General features: G+C 36.3%; 1 pseudogene; it reads left to right on the top strand.

The window, feature by feature from the left end:
• Positions 1-3839: 3839 nt before the first annotated feature.
• LOC110314335 lies at positions 3840-14129 on the top strand (annotated as a pseudogene).
• The last annotated feature ends 13782 nt before the right edge of the window (positions 14130-27911 follow it).

The raw sequence follows: 27911 nt of genomic DNA, 5'->3' as shown, positions 1-27911 counted from the left end.
ATATATATATATATATATATATATATATATATATATATATATATAAAATTTAAGAAGTTATACTCTAGAGAACCAAATAATCCTATTAAAAATGGGTATACAACTCAACAGAGAATTCTCAACTGAGAATATCAAATCGCCAAGAAGCACCTAAAGTGATGTTCAACATCCTTAGTCATCAGGGAAATACAAATCAAAACAACCCTGAGATTCCACCTCACACCAGTCAGAATGGCAGAGATCACAAACTCAGGTGACAACATATGCTGGAGAGAATTTGGAGAAAGAGGAACACTTTTCCACTATTGGTGATAATTCAAGCTGTTACAATTAAGCAAATTTGTGTGGTGGTTTTTCAGAAATTTGAACATAGTACTACCAGAAGATCCAGCTATACCACTCCTGGGCATATAACCAAAAGATCCTCTAAGGATGTGTAATAAGGACACATGCGCTACTATGTTCATAGCAGCCTTATTTATAACAGACAGAAGCTGGAAAGAACCCATATGTCCCTCAACAGAGGAATGGATACAGAAAATGTGGTACATTTACATAATGGAGTATTACTCAGCTATTAAAAACAATGACTACTGGATAGTAGTAGCCCATAACTTTAATCCCAGAGCTTGGGATGCTGAGGCAGGTGGATTCCTGAATTTGAGGCCACCCTGGTTGACAGAGTGAGTTCCAGGACAGCCAGAGCTACACAGAGACCTTGTCTCAAAAACAAACAAACAAACAACAAACAAAACAAAACAAAACAAAAAAAAGCAAAAAAAAAAACCAATGACTAAATGAAATTCTTAGGCAAATGCATGAAACTAGTGTGTGTGCTATAATGGAAAATAATTAATATTACTATTATTTAAAATGGTTTCCACTTGTACGTCTGTTTTATAAACTGGGAATAAAAGTCAGCATTTATTGAAAACTATGTATGATCTTTAGAAAAACCTTGCCCTGTAGGTATTCTAGAAATCATCTTATCATATTTTAGGTGAAGAAGGAGAGCTCAAAGAGGTTAATGATTGCCCCAAAATTGTGTTAATAAATACATACATAAGACTCAGTTCTATTACTTCAGCCACTTTTCTTTCTTTCTTTCTTTCTTTCTTTCTTTCTTTCTTTCTTTCTTTCTTTCTTTCTTTCTTTCTTTCTTTCTTTCTTTTTCTTTTTTTTTTTTTGTTTTGTTTTTCAAGACAGTGTTTCTTTGTGTAGCCCTGACTGTGCTGGAACTCACTTTGTAGACAAGGCTTGCCTCGAACTCAGAAATCTGCCTGCCTCTGCCTCCAAGGTGCTGGGATTAAAGACATGTGCCACCACTGCCTGGCTCAGCCATGTTTTTCTAACAGGCTCAATGGCTTGGGGTACAATACAACCCTAATTTAATAAGGCTGAAATTATTAGTTCCAAATAAACAAACATTGAAGTAAATACAAAGTAAAAAGCAAAATTATGAAAAACAGAAGAAACATAATTCAGGACTCAGGGCTCAAGAGACACCACACCATTTGACACTACAGAGTGCTACCAGTTTTACACAGGACCCAATTACAGTGACCAAAAACACCACATGGTAGCTGGCTCACAACTGTAACTCCATATCCCAGAGTTGCCCAGATAGGCCATCCTGTTTCCTTTAATGATTTACACATGCTACTTCAAGTGCCCTACTCAAAATTCTTCCATCACCTGCCTCCCTATTTTTCTAACCAATAATGATACCACTCTTAAATTTAATGATAATGCTCCACTCTGTTTCTGGGTAACATTAAGTATACCAAATATACCCAGGATGTCCCCACTCCTTATAAGTAACTATGATGTCTAATATATGTAATGTGAATTATAAATTATACGAATGTTTTAGGGTAAAGGTAAGTGAGGCTTGTTTCTCCAATTCAATTAAAATCTTCGTTAAAATTATTCGCCTCTGAGGAGAACAATTAAAGTATGCCATTATCTAGACCTCATTCAAATGATATGCAGATTTAAATTATCATATATATATATACATATATATGTATATATATGTGTTATATATATGTATATATGTATATATGTATACACATACACACACACACACACACACACACACATATATATATATATATATATATATATATATATATAATGTCAAAAATCATATTTTAGATAATATATATATATATACACACACACACACACACACACACACACACACATATATATATATATATATATATATATATATATATAATGAATCAGGTATAGCCTATATATATAATAACTTCCACACATACACCCCCACACAATGTTAAAGCCTCAGAACCTACACTGTGGAAAGAGAGAATCAACTCCCTCCCACAAGGTGACTTCGACAATCACAAATACGTTATTGTATTTGTTCATACTCTCCCTGTACTTGCTGGTTTTGTGTCAACTTGAAACAAGCAGGAGTTATCACAGAGAAATCTCATGGAGTTATCTCTCCAAGAGATCCAGCTGTAAGGCATTTTCTCAATTACATTTCAAGGGGGGCGGGCCCCATTTTGGATGGAACCATCTCTGGGCTAGTAGTCTTGGGTTCTATAAGAGAGCAGGCTGAGCAAGCCAGGGGAAGCAAGCCAGTAAGAAACATTCTTCTGTGGCCTCTGCATCAGCTCCTGCTTCCTGACCTGCTTGAGTTCCAGTCCTGACTTCCTTTGGTGATGAACAGAAATGTAGAAGTGTAAGCTGAATAAACCCTTTCCTCCCCAACTTGTTTCTTGGTCATGATGTTTGTGCAGGAAGAGAAACCCTGAATAAGACACTCCCAAAATACAAATGACTTTTTTTTAAGAAAGCCAGAAAAATAATGTATACACAACCCAAGTCTGGAAGTCTGGGGCTCTCTGGGACAACACTAGTGTGTATCTGAACTGACAGTATGAAGAAGCTGGAATCTGATATCTACCAGTGATGGTCTCAGTTATAGATGCACCAGTTGAGGAAAAAATGAAGCTTTCATACACTACTTTTCTTTCTCTTTTTATTCTTTAATCCCATGTAAGCTCCCAGCCTGTTATAATGCTTTGATCCATGTTCAGGGAAAGGCATTCTCCTGTATCTCTCTCAAACTTCCACATAAATACCTCCACATATATGCCACATGTGCACTTTACTAATCCCCTAAACAATTCTCAGTCTAGTCCTGGTGACAATAGTAATCCATCATGGCATATGGTCATTCAGGTACAGGAGGCACATAAAGCACAAAAAGCTTATTTGTCCATCAACAAATGAGAGCATAAGAAAAGGAGCAGGCATATATATATATATTCATAAAATATCCTTCAGATATCAAAAAGGGGTTAAATACTGTCCTTTAAAAAAAACTTGTATGCAATCTCGGAGCATTACATTAAGGGAAATATGGCAGACACTCATAGCTCGTGTTCTTTCACATACATGGAAACAATTTCAGAAGGACCTGAATATAGAACAGGCTGAGGGGCTATAAGAAGTTGGGCAGAATGGAAGGGGAAACTGGGTAGATGGATTGCTTACAGGCTGAGCCTTATCATTACAGACATGTGTACAAACGGGTATGGCAGAGTAAGTCCCATGCATTTTTATGATTAAGGCATATGCACTTATAGTAAAAAAAAAATGCTTCATTGGTCAAAATTAAAATGGAAATCACATGGAGAGATGAGTCAGTATTCTCCTTCCTTTGGGACTAATATATTTTTTTTTCAAACAATTCGATAATTTCATTTACAAATTCAAAGAAACTATTTAATTGAAAAATTTTAAGTAGATTGCAAAACAATTTAAATTTCATTAGACACAGTGTTTACATGTCAGGTTCGATGATGTCATCCAGCACAGTGTTCCCTGCCAGCCAGGTAAAATCTGGAGGGTTCTGCAAGTGTCTGCCTACCCCCAGGGAACAATCAGACCTATCTCTTGGCAAGTGGTGCATAAGGGAAGCCCAGGCCCAGCCAGGATCAGTGATTCAGATTTCAGGATTCAAATTCCAGATATCAAGATTCAAGTTTCAGATTTCAGTTTCAAATGCTGAATGTTGTATCTCAAGTTTCTTAAGCTGTTTGTTGACTTTAGATTTCTCCCTTGATATTCTCATCCCAGAAGTCCTAGCCTAAGCCACCCTCACTTTCAAACTCTCCCCTGGCAAGGACATGATTTTAAAATCACTTTAACCCTGGAAGGCATGTGAAAATATACAAAGGCTGGGGGGGGGGGGTTGCCACTGGGGGAAAGGGGGAGCAGAGAGACAGAGATAGAGAGCTGAAGCAGGATTTAAATATACTTTTCTTGTCTAGGATTCAACTTATTTCTTGTATTCGCCCCCCACTTTTTTCAATATAGCAGAACAACCCGTGGTGATTGAGATCATTGATGATGAGCAGGCAAGGTAATCTATAGTCTTGTTTGACTGTCATTGTAAGGTAGTTTCAGAAAATTCAACTCTTCTTTGTAAAATACCACATAACACAATACTTACTATAAGATGAACTGCATTTTCATATACTCATTTAAAAATTATGTTTTTCATAGGGTATCTGTTCAGAATATGATAAAAGAACCTCAATGTATTTTTTTTTGTTTTTTTGTTTTTTTTTTAAGAAGACACTTGCCATTCAGAATGCTATTTTTCAATCATTTAACTTTCACTTGGTCATAAGTAAGTCACTGACCTTCAGGACTCTGTTTGATGTCTCTTTCACATATATTGGATTGCCTTGTGTATGTATAGGGTCTCTTTTATTTTTGTATACACGTCTTTGCTTTTTAAAGTGGTGTTACGGAAACAGAAATAGTTTTTACTATGATGAAGTCTGAGTGATTTACACAGCAGAAATTGAGTAGGATGTGTGTTCCTGGATGGACTGGATGAGGTCATCTCCATTTTTAAACTACTGTCTTTTATATTTATTAGTTTCAACATGCTCTTTTCATGCTCAGGATTGATTTAGTTTTTCTGGGTCTTTGATGTTGTTTTTCCTAGAATCCCAGTGCCTATGGGAGTCTTTTCATGCAACCCTTACTAACACTGAGTGAGCTATTTAGTAGAAAGTTCCTTTTGTTGCTGTTCTTTTCCCCAGTGAAAAGTGTGTGAAGTTGGGTCCTTAACCACATACACTTTACACTTGATTATTAACTATTAGCTCTGCTTTATGAATTGACCCACATCTTTACAAATTGACTACATTTAGGACACCTCTTTAGTGACAATGTTAGTAAGACTCCTCACTGATTTTTGACCCATCTCTAGAGACAATTTATACAAACAAGTATCTTGGAAAGCTTTTGTCTTCTTGGTGCTAATAAGGAGCTTGGATTAGGAAGAAACATAGAAATTGTTAACAGATAGATAAAATATCTATATCACTGCAGACATTACTTGATTTGTACGTTCTAAACATAGCTATGGCCCATATTTCCTTGATATAAGTTCACATGGTGAAATATTTCCAGCATTTATGGGTAAGCATGTGTTATGAAGTCTAAGAATTTAAATGTTCTGTATTTAATCTGTTTATCCCCAAAGATATTGTTTCTCTCTATTTTATTTTATTTTATTTTATTTTATTTTACTTTATTTTATTTTATTTTATTTTATTTTATTTTATTTTATTTTATTTTTAGTAAATACAGTGCCTAGGCATCATAGATCAGAGTGCTTAAATGTGCCTTTCATATTGTATATTTACTTGTATGTTTTAGCAGTGTTTAAAATAAAATGCATTTGTGTTTTATCAAATGTGCTCTCACAAGACCTCATCCTACAATTATCGTTTGGAGAGAAGAATATGTACTAAGTGTTTATATTCTTTTGCAGTAACTGATTCTGGGGGAGAAAATCAAAGTTGTCTTTGGATATCTTTATATACATGATATAAAATAATTACCATATTGACTTGGACTTTTCTTTTCCCTACATTAAGTGGTATATTATATTTATATATACGTATGATATATATGGTATATGTACATACATATATATAGATACATATGATATATCTGTACATGTATATATATCATATATAACATTTCATATATGTGTATATAAATGATATATATAATTTGGTTCAATAGAAAGGAGGAAGGAAAATGGAAATGTTTATAAAAATGTCATAAAGTTTGTACTTTGGAATGATGCATATATTAATAATTTTGTGACATTGCTCAAAGAACATATCCCATGTCAATTTGAACATATGGGAACAAAGTAACTTCCAGTTTTATCTTCTAATACATTTTATTTCATGGATACATGACCTTACAGAGTTATCCCTTGCAAAGAGAAAAGAGTTTTGTCAAGTTTTACTAACTTCTGTTGACACCCTGAGTGAAAAACTGAATGAAAAACTTGTGGATATTTTTAAAAGGCAACAAAGGGAAAGGGAAAGTTGTTGACTTCTTTGAATTACAAAAGTTGTGCAATTTCTTACTCTTCATTAGCGCCAATAAAGGCAGATTCAGGATCAGTATGCATGGATTTTGAATCTCCCCTGAAAACTGCAATTATCTTGACTTTCCTCTTAATAGAAATTTGTATTAGGTTTAGAACCTCGGTTTTGCAGAATTGAGTTATTCAATGTAGAATACAATGACTATAGTCAGCTTCTTGCGTTTTAGAAAACAGCATAACTCTATCACTGTAAAAGTCATTGATGCTTATGTTTTGTAATTGGCTGGGTACATGCATGTAGTGTCAGCGCCAAAGCATTATGCACAGGACAGCAGATAAAGTCAATCTATATAGACACTCTTAATATATCGTAATTATGAGTCTTAAATTTTAGTGACATTTGAATGAGTCTCAAATTGCTATTGCCATTCTTTTGGGAAAGTCATTGTGAGCCTGGGAGAGGACAAATTCACTGAAGAGTTCTCTTACAGCAGTCCTTGTGGAGGAAGGCATATGTTACCTGCAATACATCAACTTGCTCTATCAGAATCTACGTTATCTAACAAGAGAAAAACATAGTATAGTAGGTAGAGGTCAAATAAATAATTATGGAAAATTAATATAGCAGTGAACACTTATTGATCAAGAGGGAAGGCATGTGACATACTGTCTCGTTGTAACTTAGGAGTACAGTTTTATAATGGGGCCACATGACTTCACTTTTCTATCTCCCATTAGATTATTTCAATTATTTTTCTGGCCTCTCTTGGTTGTATGAATTATGCCAAATAATTTTTATTTGAGAGTACATAATCTGTCTTACCCTCATAGTCTAAGACCATGCTCATTGTTATGTTTTATAGGGAGATGCTTCATCCCAACTATTCTCAGAGCCTCGAGAATTTTTTTCAACAGTGGGAAATGAATGTGGTGAAAGTTGGGCAAGAAGAAGACAGTTTTATTGTATCGGGCCTAGCATTGGAACCAATGTATTGTGAGAGTTGGTTAAATATTAAACAAGTTCTACCTTAATACATTGACTAAAATGTCCTAAAACAGTATCCCATAACTGTCATATGCCTTTCATCTTTTTCATACTTAATAGATGAAAGATATCTATCTGGATATCATGGATGAAGTTATCTAGGGGGCGACTTTGAAGGCTAGCAGGGGTTATGCCAAGATTACTGCTAGAGACAAGGTCAAGGAGAATAAAGGGCTGCATAGAGAAACTTCATCTGTGTGCATGTTGGAATGTGCAACATTTAATACTCATTGTATGATAGACAACAAGGATCATATCCTATTTATATTCCTGTGCTGAAGGAATTCACAGATTGTAAGGATTCTCTGTTGACTCCAACATCAAGTACACTTGCAATTTGAACCTTGGTGACAGAAAGAGTATCTTAGCCAAAAACTGTTGAAAATTATTTATGTTAAATAATTTACATCATTTACATTAAAAATAATATTTGAAGTAGCAAATTGTGTGCTTCTTCAAATATAATTCAGTTGGGATTGTGAATATTTAATTTTCTTACATTTTTTTCACCTCTTTCTTTTACATTTTAGAATTCATCCTGTCAACATATAAAGATTTTTTTCTAACACTATGATGGTGCAGAAAGCAACCATGGATGAAGCAAAAATTATTTCTGATCAATTTCTAAAGGTCTGTTTGTTGTAGCTACTAAGAAATCAGATCTGAATGACACCGTATATAGGGAAAAGCAGGAGAGAGGCTGGTTCTTCCAGAATCTAGGGGGCGGGGTGAGGGTTTGTATGGGGAAGCTATTAAATTCTTCTTTTAAAGTTTGATCATTTTCTATTTTAAATGCTTTCCAAGATTAACCATGATTACAAAGGGCATATTTAATTTGAAAACTTACCTAGGTTTATGAATCATTTACATCAGGAAATGTAAAATTAGGACTTCACCTAGAGCTAAACACACTGGAAGACTTTGATGTTTAATCTGCTCTGTGATGCCTTTATGCTGAAGTTGATACATAAAGAGTAGAAATCAGTTATTTTTATAAATAATTTGTTGATTTACTCTTCTTGTTTGTATGGGCAGTTTTCTTGAGTGGAATATAGGCAAGGGTAAAAAGCAAATGAGTTTTTCTGTTCTGTTTGTTGTTGGTTTGTTTGACACAGGGTCCATCTACATAGGTCTGGCTGGCCTTGAATGCACAACAGTCTGTGTGCCCCTGCCTCCAGATCACTGGTGTGTGCCACCACACTAGGCATATTAGCACCATTGTTATTTCGTAGTGAAGCATGTGAGATTGCTATGGGACTTCTACTATTAGAATTAATCTTGTCCAATGGTGGCTTTATGTTCCAATTTACAGCAGTTAGAGATGGCTGAAATACCTAATAGAATGAACAAAGAATGCAGAGAATTGACCTTTAGTGAAAACACAGTTATACACTTGGACTAACTATCCTTAGTGGACCTGATGTCAAGCTACAGTATTCAGGAGTTTAAAGGGTGCTTTGGAGGCCATTTTTGTATACTGTTTTCCTTTTAGCCAATTATATTTATCTATTTACTAATATATGTAGTTAAATAGATATAGATATATAGGTACATATGTATATAAATATACTTGTGTACATGTACATATACATACATATATATACATGTGTATACATATACACATACATATATATATATAAATGTGTGTATATATGCATATATATAATGTGTATGTTGTATATATGAGTGATTGTATGTTTGTGTGTGTCATGCATACACACACACACACACACACACATATATATATATATATATATATATATATATACATACACACAAACACACACATATATGTATGTAATACATATAAGATTTTGAATTTTCATTGATGTTTCGTGTTGTAATATCTTTTTAATTTTCTTCTTTTCATTGAAAAGTGAATCTTCTCCTGTACAGCACATCTGAACCACATTTCCCCTGATCTCCACTCCTCTTATCTCTGTTCCCACTACCTTCCCTCTCTCCCAGATCTACTCCCCCGCTAGCCTGCTATTCAAACACATCCAAAGTGTCACCTTTTAAACTAATCAATGCTGCTTTAAGAATGTGGCAGTTGTCAAATTCTCTCAAGTGCTTGAGTGTTCCCTATACCCAGTCTCGGTGTGTATGGAGAGTTTAAACTTGGAAAGAATGTATGTAGCTCTACTGAACCTGAGAACCATTTTCTTGAAGATCTAAATAGAAGGTATTTCCTGTACCTGTGCTTTCTCGGAACCACCAGCAGAATAAATACTGACATGAAGTCTTGTAAAGAGTTTGCACTTATGCCTTTTCTAGGGCATTCACCCAGCTAGGTCATCTAACTGAACCTGACCATCTAGCCTACAGCCAGTCATGTGACTAGCTCTATACCCTTCTCTGTTCCTGTGTGGTCCCTGTCTGTTCCCTCCATGTCCACTTCAAATTCTCCCACTTCTGTTTTCCTCCCTGATCATCCCCCCCTCTTCCAAGAAGGTCTATCTCCAACTTCCTGCCCACCCATTGACCATCAGTCCTTTATTATAACCAAACAGCAGCTAGACAACCACTGGTGTAATTCAGGATTGCCTTTAGGCAGGTGAGGAAGGGTGAATATTTAGGATATAGAAGTCCCAGTTGGGGGCCATAGAAATAACAATACAAGAATCCTGCCAGCATTTAGTTCTCTACAGGTACAGAATTGAAAGTACAGAGACACACCTTCTTTACATATTGTAAAGAAAAAGTTACTCCAACAGTTTCTTGTAAATGTCTCTGTTGAATATAACCTCTGGATTGGGAACTTATTACCAAAACTTCTACAGTGGTCGATTGCTGTTCCTCTCTCAAAGTTACCAATAGGGTGGGTCATGTGCTCTGTACAGAGGCTCTTTCCTCTTCTTCATTTTACTCCCTCAGCTGCTGGAATACCACTGGGCCTTATCACATCTTGCTAATACTAGCAATTATTTTCTGAGTTCTCTCTTTCAATCCCTCTTTCATTTAAAAGTCCCCACCTCTCATGGTGTTCTTGAAAATGTGCAAATAAATTATCACCCCCCTTTCTTAACTCTTAGATCTTCCAGTGCTCTCCTCAAAAGTGTCTCTCTCCTTCAAATCAAACTTTCTTTGACTGTCTTTGCTTCCATGCCTCAGTATAGTAGGTTCCTTTGAAGCAACCCCCTACTCTGTTTCCCTGCTTTCCTTATGTTTGTTGTTGTTGTTGTTTTTGCTAATTCTTGTCTTTATCCAGAGAACCCAGCAAGTTCTCCTTCCAAACCCATTATAAACTTTTTCATATTATTCTTGTTTATATGCTTATCCATGTCATAGGTATATGACAGAAACTGTGCAGTTACATTTCAGTTGTTCCAGGCACACATAACACAGTTAGCAACCCATGGAGTACACCTCTTCAAGCTTTTTTGGCTCAAAAGAAAAATAAATTCAGTGATGTTTTGTGTAACTTGAATGTTCATAAGGCAATGTGTCTACCATATCTATGGAATGGAAACAGAAATCATGTTACATGTTCTATGGAAATCATACTGCTTGTTCTATCTTTTATCATAAGCCAGTACCTGGGGCAGGACAGGAGACACTCTAGTTGCTGCTATAGGCCTGTAATTTTTTTCCCTTTCTGTTTCCTTTTGATTTCTTTTGTTCATTTACCATCTCATGTTCCCAATAAAAATATAAATATTTTCCCCCTTCTTGTGGACTATACTTCACTCATGTCTACCATTTAACTCTTTTATTATTTATTTATTTATTTGTTTGTTTGTTTTTGTTTTAATTCATAGCCCTCCTCCCTTTCCAATCTCACCCTTACTAATCACTACCCCTATTGCCTGTCCTTTTCTCCCTTTGTCCCAAGAGAAGGGGAGCCCACCAGTCTTGCATACCTCCCTACCCTCATGCATCTACTCCCAGCAGGACTAGGTACATCCTCTCCCAATGATGTCCAACTATGCAGTTCAGGTAGGGAAAAGGTGATCCAATTAGCATGAAAGAGACTGAGACAGCCCCCTTCCACTTGTTGGGGGAACCACATGAATACTGAGCTGCACATTTGCTACAAATGTGTAGGGGCTCTAGGAACAGCTCCTGCATGTTCCCTGGTTGGAGGCCCTAGCTCTGTGAGCCCCCGAGGTTCCATGTTATTGGACTCTGTGTGTCTTTTTCAGGTGTCCCTCACCCAACTTCTCTCCCCCATTCTTCATCCAGACTCCCCAGGAGCTGCCTGATGTTTGGCTGGGGGACTCTGCATGTGTTTCTCTCAACTGCTGGATGAACCCTCTCAGGACACAGTTATTTTAGGTTCCTGCCTACAAACATAGCAGAGTATCATTAATAGTGTTAGGGCCTGGCTCTATTTCATGGAATAGGTTTTAAGTTGGGACTGTCATTGGTTAGTTGTTCTCTCAGTTTCTGCTCCTCTGTTATCCCTGCACATCTTGTACTCAGGACAAATTTTGAGTTGAAGGTTCTGTGGGTGAATGGATGTCCCTCTCCCTCCTCTAGAAATTCTGTCTGGCTATAGGAAGTGGTCATTTCAGTCTCTATAACCCCCTCTATTAGGAATCTACACTAGAGGCAACCCTGTAGACTCCCCTTGTCCTCTCCTGTCCCAGGCCTCTATGTAGTCACCACAGTTATTCCCCACCCCCTGATTTCCATTCTTACTCCCAGGTCTCTCTCTCACAGGTGCTTCTCACACCTGATCACCTTGCAACCCCATCCACCTTTCCTTCTCTCACTCCACTTCAGATGACTATTTAGTTTCCCCCTTGAGTAAGATTCATGCATCCTCCCCCACCCCTCTCTCTTTATTACCCACTTTTGGCCTCTGTGGATTGTGCCATGGTTATCCTGCACTTTATGGATAATGTATACTTATAAGTGAGTACATACTGATACTTGTCTTTCTATCTAGCGGTTACAGTACTGAGGAAGATATTCTCAATTTCCATCCATTTGCCTGCAAAATTCATGACATCTTTGTTACTAATAGTGGAGTAGCATTCCATTGTGTGGATATACCAAAATTTATTAATCCACTCTTCATGGGAGGGCCATCTATTTTGATTCCCACTCCAGGATATTATGTCTAAAGCTGCTATGAACATAGTTGAGAAAGTGTCCCTGTAGTAAAATGGGGCATGTTTTGGGTATATGCCCAGGAACAGTATAGCTGTGTCTCAAAATAAATGGATTCTCAGTTTTCTGAGAGACCGTCAAACTGATTTCCAAAGTGGTTGTACAAATTGGCACTACCAATAGCAATGGAGAAGTGGTTTGACTTGTTCCACATCCTTGCCAACATGTGCTACCACTTGAGGTTTGAAAATTTTAGCCATTCTGACTAAACATTCCTCAATGTTTCATGTCAGGAACTTTTTTTAGATTTATTGCTTCCCTGGACTGGTCTATCAGTTTCCTCTATTGTATCTTCCATGGCTGAGTGTTTCTCTTCCATCTCCTGTATTCTGTTGGTGATGCTTGCATCTGTTGTTTCAGTTCAGGTCCCTAGATTTTCCATCTCCAGGATTCCCTCAGTTTGTGTTCTCTTTTTGTCTTCTATTTCTATTTTCAGAATTTGAACACTATTATTTATTTCCTTCACCTTTTAAATTGTATTTGTTTGTATTCATTTAAGTGTTTTGTTTCCTCTTAAATTCTTCCACCTGTTTCATTGTATTTTCCTGTAATTATTTAAGGGATTCATTCAATTCCTCTTTAAAAGTTTTTATTGTCCTTATAAGATTGGAGCTAAGGTATCTTATTGTGCTTAGGTTGTATCAAGATAGCCAGGGCTTGCTATAATAGAATATTTGTGCTGTGACACTGTCATATTACAGTGTCTATGTGTCTATGGCAGATTGTGTTATTTAGTGGGCCTTTGGCCATCAGTTCCTGTTGTGGCAGTTATTGGAAGGAGGTCTAAGCTCAATGATCCTGGTGTAGCAGGCCTCTAGTGGATATTCCTAGGCTAGACAATGGTACTCAGGGGGCAATGCAAGTCTCCTGTCGCCGGAATGTACCTCTGGGAACACCTGGGTTGGGGATTGGAGGTGAGGATGGGCAGATAAAAAGGTGGCCAGACAGTGGAGGTTTGGGAGACAGAGGCTGCTCAGGGCAGCTTGGCTTGCCCCAGAGGACTCAGCAGGCAGGGGAAATGGGTACAAGAACTGAATCTAATCTGTATGTTTTCAGATCAGCAGGTCTAATGAGAGTGGGCAGTGAACTTGGGATCCATGATGCAGCCAGCTTCTGAGGTCAAGGTCATGGTAATCTGCTTAAATATTACCATTTTTGGCATTCCTAACAACTGTCACTGACTGAAAATTTGAAAGCTTTATACTTTGTAAGGTTTGAATATGACATGAAAAGGGGATTTTCAATCGAAGTAGACTTTTTTTGTTTGTTTTAGAATATCCAAGAACTTGAGGAGGAGCATATAATTCTTGATGCGCTTGAGCAAAACAGATTGGAAAAGGAAATGGAAAACCTGAAGAAGAAGCTGGTGGCAGAAAATGTAGGTAGTATATACATAATACTGAAAATTGGGTATCTTTTCGATCTTTGGATGCCTTCTTTGAAGAGATGCTTATAATAATTATTGATATCTCTCTTTCAAAACAGCATCAACAGGACTTGGCAGCTCTAAAATCTTGTCTTCATTCTCTGTTCTCCGAGAACAATGAAGAAGATAAGCTGTGATCATATGTCATGCGACATACACAAAACATTCCCACACTACCAACATTTATAATAGAAATTGGCACAACACATTTGTCATTCTTTTGTTTGGTACACATCTGACTCCATGTCTCTTAAACATCAAGTGAGCTCTGAGCAGTTTGATAGGTTGCAGCCATGACAAGATGGTAAATGTTGAATTATCAGGCCCTTTGGTAGAAACAAAGAAGCACTCTCACTAACACTAATAATTAGATTTGGCAGTACATGGTACAATTAACTCAGTGGCCTTATAAAAACTCTTCTGCAACTTACATTTGTCTTGTAGAAAGCAAAATCCAACTGCTATAACTTACCACAAACTGAAAAGAGAAAAAAGCAAAAGGTCCCATGCAGATCTTGGGGCTGGAGTGGGGATGGGAGAGCAGGTTTGTAGTATTTCCAGGTAGCTAGTGTTCATGTAATTGTTTATGGAGCTGTTTAATGACACTTGTCCTTAGTGTTGATCAATGGCATTTGTTTTTATGTATAGTTATGCTTAATTTCTTTCCTCAATATACCACTTCTACCCTTTGGTCATATGCTATGTGGAGTGCTTTGTTTTTCAAGTTACATTATCAATGATTGTGCAGAAGTTTCAGTAGGTATGTATTTAACTCATGAAGCACTGAATCACTGTCTTGACTTTCCTTACCTTTTTTTGCATTAAATAACATTCGAACCTGCCATGTAAACACTGTGACTACTAAATTTCAAATTGTTTTGCAATCTACTTGAAATTTCTCAATTAAATAGTTTCTTTGAATATGTAAATGAAATTATCAAATTGTTTGAAAAAATATATTAGTCCCAAAGGAAGGAAAATACTGACTCATCTCTCCATGTGCTTTCCATTTTGATTTTGACCAGTGAAGCATGGAGGGAGTTGGTTCTCTCTTTCCACAGTGTAGGTTCTGAGGATTTAACATTGTGTGGGGGTGTATATGTGGAAGTTATTATATATATAGGCTATACCTGATTCATTATATATATAATATATATACATTATATATATAATATATATACATTATATATAATATATATATATATATATGTGTGTGTGTGTGTGTGTGTGTGTGTGTGATAATTTAAATCTGCATATCATTTGAATGAGGTCTAGATAATTGCATACTTTAATTGTTTTCCTCAGAGGCGAATAGTTTTAAAGAAGATTTTAATTGAATTGGAGAAACAAACCTCACTTACCTTTACCTTAAAACATTCGTACGATTCACATTACATATATTAGACATTGTAGTTATTAAGAAGGTGTGGGGCCATCCTGGATGTATTTGATATACTTAACGTTACCCAGAACCAGAGAGTAGCATTATCATTAAATTTAAGAGAGGGAACATTATTGCGTTGAAAACTTGGGAGTCAGGTGATAGAAGTGTTTCTGAGTTGGGCATCTCAAGCAGCATGTGTAAATTACTAAAAGAGACAGCATGGCGTTTCTGGGCAACTTTGTGAAATATATTGTGTAGGAAATATTTCCTAGTAACATTTTCATTATAAAGACTAAAGCACAGAAGAAAAAATCTGCACAGGAGGGTTGATACTTATCATATACATACCATGAGGCTATTTGTAAGGAGAAAATTTTCTGTAATAAAAACATCAATATTCAGAGTGTGAGAAAGAACTATGAAATGTTTAATAAAAACAGACCTATTAGGAGGAAAACAAAGGAGAAAAATACACAGTACAATTTAGAGCTAGACATAAGTTTTCTATGTTTGTTCTTATTCTGTAATGATTTTAAAAGTAAAGATTGTTAGAATTGTTGTGTCACTTTCAAAAGCACAAGCTTAGCATGTGGTTTGAGGCCAAACCAACTTATGTTGGGCTTGGCCTGTGTTTGGGGCCAGGACATGAAGGAGATGCACATAACTTTAATAATTTTGAGTAGAAATCAATGGAAACAAAAAAAAGCTTAGTGTGATGTGGGCTTCAATATTTCCCTGCCTTAAATTTGAAATAGCATAAGTAGTATTATACTATTAAAATTGGTAGGCACTGTTTTGTGTAGCATGGCTGTTGTATCTGTTCTCAAACGAAAGAAACAAGAATTTATAACTAGTAGAAATTCAGGTTAAGATTCCTTAGAGAATACATCTATTCACTCAAGATATGCTGAACTCCTCAATGACAAGTACACTGCTGCTGTATTTTGGATGTATAGGTACAGAAGACAGAGTGACCTCAGACTAACAGATCTGAAAGCTTGCATATATTGAGTTTCATATTAGAGGTCTTCGCACACAAATTAGCTATATTCACCATAAATGTGAACATACTAGGACTTTGGCATCGTTCTCACTAAAACAGGATAACATGAGTTCATAATAGAATGCTGAAAAGATTGGAGAAGAGCACTGTGCTTGTTTCTTCCTTTCATCTATTTTGGCAAACTGACCCTTAAGCCTAAAGGTAGTGGAGGCTTCGTGGAACTTAAGAATTGAGAAAGCTAAGAACCCCAGTAATCTTGAGGATTCTATGAGGTACTCTTCGAAAATGTCAGCAGCAAGGGTGCTTAATGGGATAAAAATCTAAAGGAGAGTTTGTCTTAAGATTGTTACTTTCTTGTAGCACATGTCTCTCATCTACTAATGAATTACTTCAGATCTAATTCTTTCAAATATCATTTAGGGTGAGGCTAAGTTTCAATGTTTGGAGTTAATTTGTAGGTGCAAAATTCAAACCATAAAAAATTGTCAGGCACTATTCTATTTTACTTCCACTTAAATATAACTTTAGACATATATCTCAATTTGTTTGTTTTTTATTGTTTTTGGAATTTGTCTGATATATATATATATATATATATATATATATATATGTGTGTGTATCAGAGAAAATATATAAATAATATTCAAGTATATATATATATATATATATATATATATATATATTAGATAGAGACAGAGTTCGAGATAGAGATATCTCCAGAGATTAGCTGGAGACCTGTGATGGGTGAAGTTCCAGGGAGTTTTGGGGTGACCCTAGCTGAGACTCATACTAGCAGGGGATATGGACACTGAAGTGGCCATTTCCTGTAACCAGGTGAGACTTCTGCTGAAGGGAGAGTGGATGACATCAACCCTTCACAAAGCTCTCAACCAAAAATTTGTCCTGCCTATAAAAAAAATATGGGTAAAGATGGAGCAGAGACTGAGTTAATGGCCATCCAAAGACTGGCCCAACTTCAGACACATCCCATGTAAGAGAGTCAACATTGGACACTGTGGTTCTTGCAAACAGGACCAGGACCCTAGCATAACTGGCTCTCAATATTTGTCTTATTTGTCTTTTCTTGTTTATTTTAATGTTGGGGTATGTGAAGGATGTTTCTTTCTTTCTTCTTGTGGATGCATGGTTGTATGTTTTGAAAGTGAGAGAGACAACTTTCTGAAACACAAAATTGGCTCAGTAGGGAGATGAGGAGGTTTTGGAAGAAATATGGGTAGTGGAAAACATGATCAAAATATATTGTATGAAATTGTTTCAGAAAATAAAAAGGGAGACAGTGCTTTTGAGTAATATGTTAGATGTTTATTGTGGACAAACCTACTTAATTCATACTTTTGTTGTATATAATATAATTAATACATAATACACAGACAATAGTATATATCAGAAAAATCTATCCTCTCCCCCAAATGATGCATAAAGATTCTTAATTGACTCCTAGGAGAACAGTTTAGAAAGACATAAAGCACAACAGATATGGAACAATTGTAAAATCCAAAAGAATAAATTCAGTTATAATTTAATGTAAAAAACAAGCATACCTTGGCCTGATATTATTGCATGCCCTATTTTAATGCAGTGTTATTTTCATCAATGTTCCTTGCCTCTTGTTGACATGAAGACTCTTCACTGGCTAACAGGCTGACAGTTTCTTTTGAACTTTCTTTGAGCCTTTTTATGCTTCCAAAACTGTTTAATAGTAACCAATTCTCACACAGACCAAGTCAACTATAATTTTTTTTAAAAAAAAATTAAAGAGTGTATAAAGTCAAATGAAAAAATGGGACAATTTTTGGCAAAATTTTATGTTCTCATAACAGTTTTTGTTCAGTCCCTTTGGTCAGCATCCTGTAGTAGTTAGCTACAGGATGCCATTGTATATCTGAACCATCATTTTTGAGTCGTGAATTACCTGAGCAGATTGAGGTACAGCAATGAATCTTTACTTAGCTCTTTTAAAATCATACTGCACTGAAAAGAAATTACAGCAAACATAATTCAATGTTTCAGAAAGATTATTAAGTGTAAAGGGGTATAAGATACCATGCCTCAAGACACCTTGAATTTCATCCCAGGTGGTGATTTGTGGAAGAAAGGAGCCAGTTCCCAGAAGAACTCCTTTGTCCTCTAGAGCATGTAATTTTAAAATGTAACAAAGTAATTTTAAAGCAAAATTAAAATTTTGGTATAAACATGTGAAATCTGGATATATTATATTATATCATATTATATTTCATTTTATATTTTTGGACACTGTGTTTCACTGAGTTTTGAAATCATTTTTCATTTCTGGGAAGTTAGGGTCCAAACTACTGCAAGTGAAAATATACTCTGGTCTCTGGATTCAAATTTGGGTCATAGTACCAGGCTTTCATGTACAAAACCCTATATTTGATTTGCAAACACAAAAAAACTAAACAAAAAAATAGCATTGTATATGATCATTGCAACCAGTAGCTGAAACAAAAACTGACTTTTCTTTCTTTCTTTTCTTTCTTTCTTTCTTTCTTTCTTTCTTTCTTTCTTTCTTTCTTTCTTTCTTTCTTTTTCTTTTTTCTTTCTTTTTTTTTTTTTTTTTTTTCGAGATAGGGTATCTCTGTATAGTCCTGGCTGTCCTAGAACTCACTTTGTAGACCAGGCTGGCTTCCAACTCAGAAATACGCCTCCCTCTGCCTCCCAAGTGCTGAGATTAAAGGTGTGTGCCACCACTGCCCAGCGACCGTTTTTTTGTTTTTTGTTTTTTGTTGTTTTTTCTTAATACCATGTTCCTGGACAATATTCTTGGGAAAATTTGGTGTCATTTCACTAATAGTAAATTATGGTTTAGTTTAAAATCATCTGTTGCATAACTAACAATTAGGATCTTCAATAGAAACTCATTTCCTATATTCTTAAAATGAGAAGTTTGAGAACATATGTAGCTACCTTGTATTGGAATTTGTTGTGTACTAAGGTTATGCCAAACATTCAATTATTTTAATACTCTCATTTTATCTTCAAGAAAAGCTTTATTATCATCTCTGTGTCAAAGTGGAAAAAATAGAGATGTAGTATCTGAAGGAGATTTGAACATCACAGCTAGCTCTCCTACTTCACTGACTTGTTTATGAATTAGTAGGTTCTTGGGTGGGGTAAATCTTTCTGTTTTAAAACACATCTGTGGGGAAAGATCATGTTTACAAACATAGAGCACCATGGTTTCAATTGCTTTCAATTACTCTTAAAATTCCTAGAAAGTCTCTACCAAGTAAATAAACACCAAAAGAAATACTACATTGTCTTTATATGACCATATACATATACATATATATATATGTATATGTGTATATATATATATATATATATATATATATATATATATATATGTGTGTGTGTGTGTGTGTGTGTGTGTGTCAAATGTCACTGGCAATGGCTTAAGGTATTTTGAGAACTGTTATATAACATGGAAAACAAGGAATATGCCTAAAGTTAAATGTGTTTTTAGAGCTGAAGATCAATAGGGATTCAACACAAATTCTGTTTCTATAGTTCACAATTTAGTGGAATAACAAAGCAAAAGGGAATTTCAACACAGTGAAATTTAATAAAATATATACGAGGGGGTATGAAGAAAATCAAAGTATTTTTAGAGTTTAGAAAGATGATTGAAAAACAAGACATTAAAAGCACAGAAACCATCCCATGCAGTGTAAACAATTCAGTATGTATATGGGACAGAAGAGGGTTACATATTCCTCAATAACAGGAATAAGTGATCTCGTGAAGGATAATCTTGTCAACTTGATTAGATTGAGAGACATCTGTGACATCACTAAAACATATTTCTGTGTGTGATGGAAGGGATAATTCTTGGGATATCTGGCATATGGGATAACAAATTAGCAAGACCCAGCCATATTGAACACTTCTGGTACGTTCTTATATGCTGAGTACCAGGTAGCATGAATAGGGGGAAAGTGGAAGCCAGCTAGTGTGTACAACCTAAAAATCATATGAAACGTATATGTATTACAATTATTACCCAAGGACATTATATTTGATCCTTTCTACTCCTGTAAAGCTGATTCACACCAGTACTCTTAAAAGGAACTTCCAAGTTCTTCCTTGAATGGGATATGTCATGCATCCTTGTTTCCCAAAGGCTTCCAGCATTTTGGATTGGAAACTACCAGGGATGATCACTTGAAGTGCTCTTTACTTGGAAATACTATTTCTCCCATTCTCAGCATTTCTTAGTTGCCTGTAATTCTTTATGTAGGATTAAGGCTTCATGAGCATTCTGTGGCCATGTTGGCAACTCTATAATTATTATCCTTGTTCAGTTCGTGTTTAGCAAACCAAAAGCCCTGAGAACATATGCACAAGTAACATCATATAGACTGATTGGGTTTTATTTATGTATTTAGGAATATATGTGTATAAACATAAACATATATGCATGCAGCAATAATTAATATGAATAGATGCTGTAAAGTGGAATGACAACAAGGAAGGGCTTATTGGAGAGTTTGGAGAGAGTAAAAGGAATAGGGAAATTCTATAATATTATAGTCTCCCAAAACTAAAAGACTTTAATAAAGGAAAGAAACCAGGTTCTCAAGCTCTCTAATCTGCACACAGCCGATTTGATTACCTAGGCTCTAGTCATAGAAAGATCCAACCAATAAATCAACTTTGATAATTTTATTTTCCTTCAATTTTATAATGTTTCTTAAAATATAATTTATACATTACAAATTTCATAAAAGGATTATTTTCCTGTATCCCAACATATAATCAATCATATATAATGTATTAAAAATAAATGAATACAAAGGCCTCTGGTTGTTAGGGTTATAGCCCTATGGTAGAATACTTGCCTAGCAATGAAGTCCCAGAGTCAATGCCCTGCACTAATAAAAGATAAAAGTAAATAAATGATGTCCTCATTCCTAATAGCAGAGTAGTATTCCATTGTGTAAATAAACCACATTTTTTGTATCCATTCTTCTATCCTGGGACAGTTGGGTTGTTTTGACCTTCTGGCTATAACAAACAAAGCCACTCGCTATGAACATAGTAGAACACATGCCCCTGTGGCATGGTTTGATAATTTTTGGGTTTATTCCCAAGAGTGGTATTACTGGGTCTTCAGGTAGATNTATTTTCAATTTTCTGAGGAACCTCCAGATTGATTTTCAGAGTGGTTGTACCAGTTTGCAATCACACCAGCAATGGAGAAGTGTTCCTCTTTCTCCACATCCTCTCCAACATGTACTGTCACCTGAGGTTTTGATCTTAGCCCTTCTGATTGGTGTAAGATGGCATCTCGGGGTTGTTTTGATTTGCATTTCTCTGATCACTAAGGACTTTGAAACATTTTTTTTAAGTGCTTCTCAGTCATTTGAGATTGATCAGTTGTGAATTCTCAGTTTAGTTCTATACCCCCTTTTTTTATTGGGTTGCTTGGTTTTTTAGTTGTTAGCTTCTTGAGTTCTTTATATATTTTGGATATTAGCCCTCTATTAGATGTGGGGTTAGGAAAGATTTTTTTCCCAATCTGTAGGTTGCTGATTTGTCTTCTTGGCTATATCCTTTGTCTTATAGAAGCTTCCCAATTTCATGAGCTCCCATTTATCAATTCTTGATCTTAGAGCATGAACCATTGGAGTTCTCTTTAGAAAATTTCTCCCTGTGTCAATGACTTTAAGGCTCTTTCACACTTTCAATTCTATTAGATTCAGTGCATATGGTTTTATGCTGAGGTTCTTGATCCACTTGAACTTGAGCTTGTGCAAGGTGACAAATATGGGTCTATTTTCATTATTCTGCGTACAAACAGCCAGTTAAACCAGCACCATTTGTTGAAGATACTTTCTTTTTTCCATTGTATATGTTTGGCATCTTTGTGAAAGACCAAGTGCCTGTAAGTGTGTGGTTTTATTTCTGGATCTTCAATTCTATTCTATTGATGAACATATCTGTCTCTGTACCAATACCACACAGTTTTTTGTTGTTTTTCTTTTTTATCAATATTCCTCTGTAGTAAAGCTTGAGGTCAGGTATGGTGATTCCCCCAGACATTCTTTTATTGTTAAGAATTGTTTTCTCATTTGGAGCTGAGATGGAAGGAAGGACCATCCAGAGACTGCCCCACCCGGGATCCATCCCATATACAACCACCAAACCCAGACACTATTGCATATGCCAGCAAGATTTTGCTGACAGGACCCTGATATAGTTGTCTCTTGTAAGTCTATGCCAGTGTCGGGCAAATACAGAAGTGGATGTTCATAGTCATCTATTGGATGGAATACAGGGCCCCTGATGAAGGAGCTAGAGAAAGTACCCAAGGAGCTGAAGGGGTCTGCAACCCTATGGGAGCAACAACAATATGAACTAACCAGTACCCCCAGAGCTGTGTCTCTAGTTGCATATGTAGCAGAGGATGGCTTAGTCAGTCATCAATGGGAGGAGAGTTCCTTGGTTTTGCAAAGATCATATGCCCCAGTACAGGGAAATGCCAAGGCCAGGAAGCAGGAGCGGGTGGGTTAGGGAGCAGGGTGGGTGGAGAATATAGGGGGCTTTGGGGATAGCATTTGAAATGTAAATGAAGAAAATATCTAATAAAAAAGAATTCAGCAGAAAATATATCTGAGGAAAGGAGATTCATCAAAACAAACAAACAAAACAAACAAACAAACAAAAAAGAATTGTTTTCTCTATTGTGGGTTTTTTTCCTTTCCAGATGACTTTGAGAATAACTCTTTCTGTGTCTTTGAAGAATTGTTGGAGTTTTGATGGTGATTGCATTGAATCTGTATATTTTCTTTGGTAGGATGGTCATTTTTACCATGTTAATTCTGAGTTTTGTAGGCAAATGGATGGAACTAGAAAATATCATCTTGAATGAGATAACTGAGACCCAAAAGGACATACATGGTATGTACTCATTAGTAAGTGGATATTCGCCAAAAAAAAAAAAATGTACAGAATACCAAGGTACAGTCTACAGAACTCAAAAAGATCAACAAACTGAAGGGCTCAAATGAGGATCCCTCGTTCCAACTTGGGTGCGAGAAGAAAGCAATCACAAGTGGGGAGGGAGGGAGGGACCTGGGAGGGAATGTGGATGGGGAGGAGGGGAACATGATGTGGTATTGGGTGAGGGAAAAGGTCTGAAGCCCTGAGGGCCAGCAGAAAGAATGAAATAGGCAACATCAGGAGGGAGGATTTTTGGAGGAAACTCCATCATGTACCATAGACTTAGGAGGTAAGAGACTATCAGGAATTAAAAGGAAGGACCTTAGACGAGATCCCCTACTGTAGGGAGAGGGAACATGTAGAGCCCACCTCCAGCATGGCATCAAGTGAGGGATGGGGTTGCCATCTCACAGTCAAAACTCTGACAAATAATTGTCTGAAAGAGCTGCAGGGATGAAAATGGAGACCAGCTTGAGGTAAAGAAGGTCCAGTGACAGGCCCAAGGTGGGATCCAGCTCAAGGGGAGTCCCCAAAGCATGACACCATTACTGAGGCTATGGAGCACTCACAAAAAGGGGACTATCGTGACTGTCCTCTGAAAGACCCAACAAGCAGCTGAAAGAGTCAGATACATATATTTGCCCCCAACCAATGGACAGAAGCAGCTGACCCCTGTTGTTGAATTAGGGAAAAACTGGAAGAAGCTGAGGAGGAGGGTGAATGTATAGGAGGACCAGCAGTCTCAATTAATCTAGATCCCCAAGATCTCTCAAACACTGGACCACCAACTAGACAGCATACATCCACGGATATGAGGCCCCCAACACACATACAGCAGAGGACTGCCAGGTCTAGGTTCAGTCAGAGAAGATGCACCTAACCCTCAAGGGACTGGAGACCCTAGAGAGTTTAGAGATCTGGGAGGTTGGGTGTGGGGGGTAAGGACATCCTCATGGAGACAGGGGTGTAGGGAGGAGTTATGGGATGTGGAACAGTCAGAAGGAGGACTGGGAGCGGAATAAAATCTGCAGTTTAAAATAAATAAATAATAAATAAAAGATTTTTTTTAAGAAAAAGAAGAAAAGTAAATACATGAGCAATATGATAGAAAACATGGTACTCTTTCTGAGTTTGCTTTATTTCACTTAACATACTGATTTCCCATCATAAATTTCCTCCTAATTAAATCTATAATTGGCAGAAAACTTACTGGCTCTGCTTTCTATCTCTGGGAGTTAGGCAACAAACACATGTGCCTTAATCTTCAATTATAATATGGGCTACAGTTCATGAAGATTTGGAAATATCGCCTAGGTTTCTAAAAAATAAAATAAAATTCCAGGAGAACATGGACTTAGGCTGTCAACCAAAAAAAAAAAAAAAAAAAAAACTCTGGAGGCCCATATCTATAACCATTTTGAAAGCAGATAGCCAAAGAAATGAGTGTCAGAAAACTCCAAAAAGACACCTAAGGACTGATATTGATCCTACTAACTTCCTTCTCAATATATCTGTATTGTGAGTCTTTGCGTCGATGTACCCAGCAAGTATGATGTTCAGCTATGATATGTTTGTGTTCACCATTAAATTGTAACAAAATTGAGAACATTGGATTTACAGTTGTTCCAGATCTTCCGTTCATTAGTTTTTCCAATTTATTCTTTTTAGAATGGAAGTATGCATCTGTCGCTTTCCTCTTGTGTTGTAGTTTGGAATTATATAACTTACTTCATCTCACAGATTTGAGGCCTAAGGATAGATGGTTTAAGTATACTCATTACTTGAGTAATCAGGATAGGAATTTACAAGCTACATTATAAATAATGGTCATCTTATAGTATCACCTCAACTGAGCCAAAAGTTTTTGGTATTTTCATTCTCAGCTCTAAAATCCAAACATGACTAGCTCATCTAAGTATTGGAATATAGGAAGAATTTCCCTCCTATATCCAAAAGGAGTAAGTAAAAATAATCAATATAAAACAACCCAAACACCTGGTTCTTCTTAAGCCTTGGCCTCAGCAGAAGTTAATTAAATAGAACATAATCTACTAAGGTACCACTTGATTTAAATTCAGTTTATCACCAAGAAAATTCATATGAATATATATTCCTCAGTAAAGCAGTGCTGAGCTGGGTATCCTACTGGAAAGTATTTACATTACAGGGCACATGCAACCAATCCTGCTTACACTAATGATGTCTCAGGGGACTAAGCTGTCATTTTTCAAGAGCCTAGGCCAGATGCTGTGAGATCGGGGACCTTTAAGATGAAGTGAACCTTGCATGTCTTTTCCTGTCTTGAATGTCAGTTCCTTCCCGTGCTACAGAAGATCCTTCTCTTTTCAGGCTTTGTGCTTTCTTCTCCAGGTCCATGCACAAATCAGCACAAGGCTTCACCGGAACACAGGCACATAGCAGCTCTGTGCTTTTGTACTTCTTCCAAAAATATTACTTTAGTTGATTCTTCAAACTAATTTTTTGCTTATTAATTTACTTTTATATTTTGTCAAAGCAGGGCACTGAATCTATACCTTGAACAGTTGGGAAGCATTCTACAGGAGATTTATACCAATAACACTTCCAGCTAGCCCTCTCTTTTTTAGTTTTAGTTCCATTTCTATTACTGGATCTCAGTCTTTCTTCTGCCCTCCATGGATACTGCATACATGTGATGCTCAGATATAAATGCAAGTAAAACATCCATACATAAATGTAAAATGAAATTTAAAATTTCAGATTTCACATGTTTATATCAGAATTTTCATTTTGCATTAAAAACACTTTTTGTTACATTTTTAAATTTTATATTGTGTGTATGCACACATATGTATATTTCTGTGAGCACATACATGCTACAGTGCTCCTGTAAAGGGTGTAAAACATAATATGGGAACTGGTTTCTGTTTCCTACTATCAGTACTTAAATTGCCAGCCTTGGAAGCAGGCCCCTTTACTCCTAGTGTAATTTTGTTAGAACATTTGGTTTTCTAACAGTCATAATTTTTAAAATAATAATTACCTTATGTTTATTATAAATGCTACTCCATATTATATATGGCATTTTGACATAAGTAAATATAAACTATCATCATTACATCTCAATATACTTAAGTAAATTGTTAGAATGAAAAGATTGTTCAGCTATTCAAGGGCAACCCCCAACAAACAGCTAGCCTGATTCTTATCATATGAACACAGTCAGACTCCTTATACTCTTTAATAAACTGCAGAGAACAGTTTTTCAACTTGTTAATCAAGTGATATTTCAATACTTGTTTCAATATTTCAAAGGAAACTTTTACGAGAACATAAAATGTAAACATAAATTTTACCCAGTTTTTCCATGTGATTTTATAATCTTTTAATTTTAAATATTAGAGCTGAATTGGGGACCTGGAAAAGAATTTGTACCAGCACTCGGGAGGCAGAGGCAGGCAGATTTCTGAGTTCGAGGCCAGCCTGGTCTACAAAGTGAGTTCCAGGACAGCCAGGGCTATACAGAGAAACCCTGTCTGGAAAAACCAAAGAGAGAGAGAGAGAGAGAGAGAGAGAGAGAGAGAGAGAGAGAGAGAGAGAGAGAGAGAGAGAGAGAGAGAGGGGAGAGAGAGAGAGAGAGAGAGAGAGAGAGAGAGAGAGAGAGATTGAGAGAGAGATTTTGTCACAGTTTTGGAAGAATATCAATGTTAACAGAAATTTTAAAAGAAACTGTTAGCTAAAAAAGAGTTTTTGCCTCACAAGAAACACAGTTGTTTATTAAATTAGTATTGTATCAAAATAGTATACATGGCTTATTATCAGGTGCTCCATTACCAAAACTTACTAGATTTATTGAAAGTAAAATCAGAAAAAGCTTAAATTTAAAGTGTCAATGCAAAATATCCCTCCTCTTCTGGCATTTAAAGACTTATATGTTTGTTTGTTTTGTATTTAATTGATACACACGCACACACACACACACACGTGCGCGCGTGCACACACACACACACATTTTTCCTTGAGAATTTTGTACAGGTTATGATCATAATCATTACCTATTCCCCATCTCCTCCCAGATCCACACCCCCTCCACATCTTAATTTTGTGGATTTTAAAAAAATCTGTCAAGTTCAAACTGATGCCCATATAGTTTGGGATATGTACCCTTCCCTTACCACATGATTTGCTGACTAGGGTCTTCACTCTTAGACAAAACTGACTTTCTCCTTTTTAGGAGGTATTAGCTGCTCCCCAACATTGTGACTTCATGCCCACCTCCTTTCTCCATGCTGGAATTTGGTTTATTTTGTTCTTGCACACATCTTGTGCATATTGTCATAACTCTGTTTATATGTTCCGCTCTATCCTAAAGCTACTGTTTTCTTACAGTCATCCACTATGCATGTATCCTATATTCCTTCCTTCCCCTGTTGCACATTTATGGCTGAGAACTTCAGTTTCTTATTATTTGCACCTGTGCCAAGTTTGGGTTTCTGTTTAAATCACCATTTACTACAAATAGAAGGCTCTTTAATAAGGACTGAGAGATAATAAGGAATCCAGGCATCC

This window comes from Mus pahari, chromosome X, assembly GCF_900095145.1.
Source record: "Mus pahari chromosome X, PAHARI_EIJ_v1.1, whole genome shotgun sequence".
Classification (NCBI taxonomy): Eukaryota; Metazoa; Chordata; class Mammalia; order Rodentia; family Muridae; genus Mus; species Mus pahari.
The sequence above is the reverse complement of the archived record's forward strand: the minus strand, read 5'-3'. Positions and strand labels throughout refer to the sequence as shown.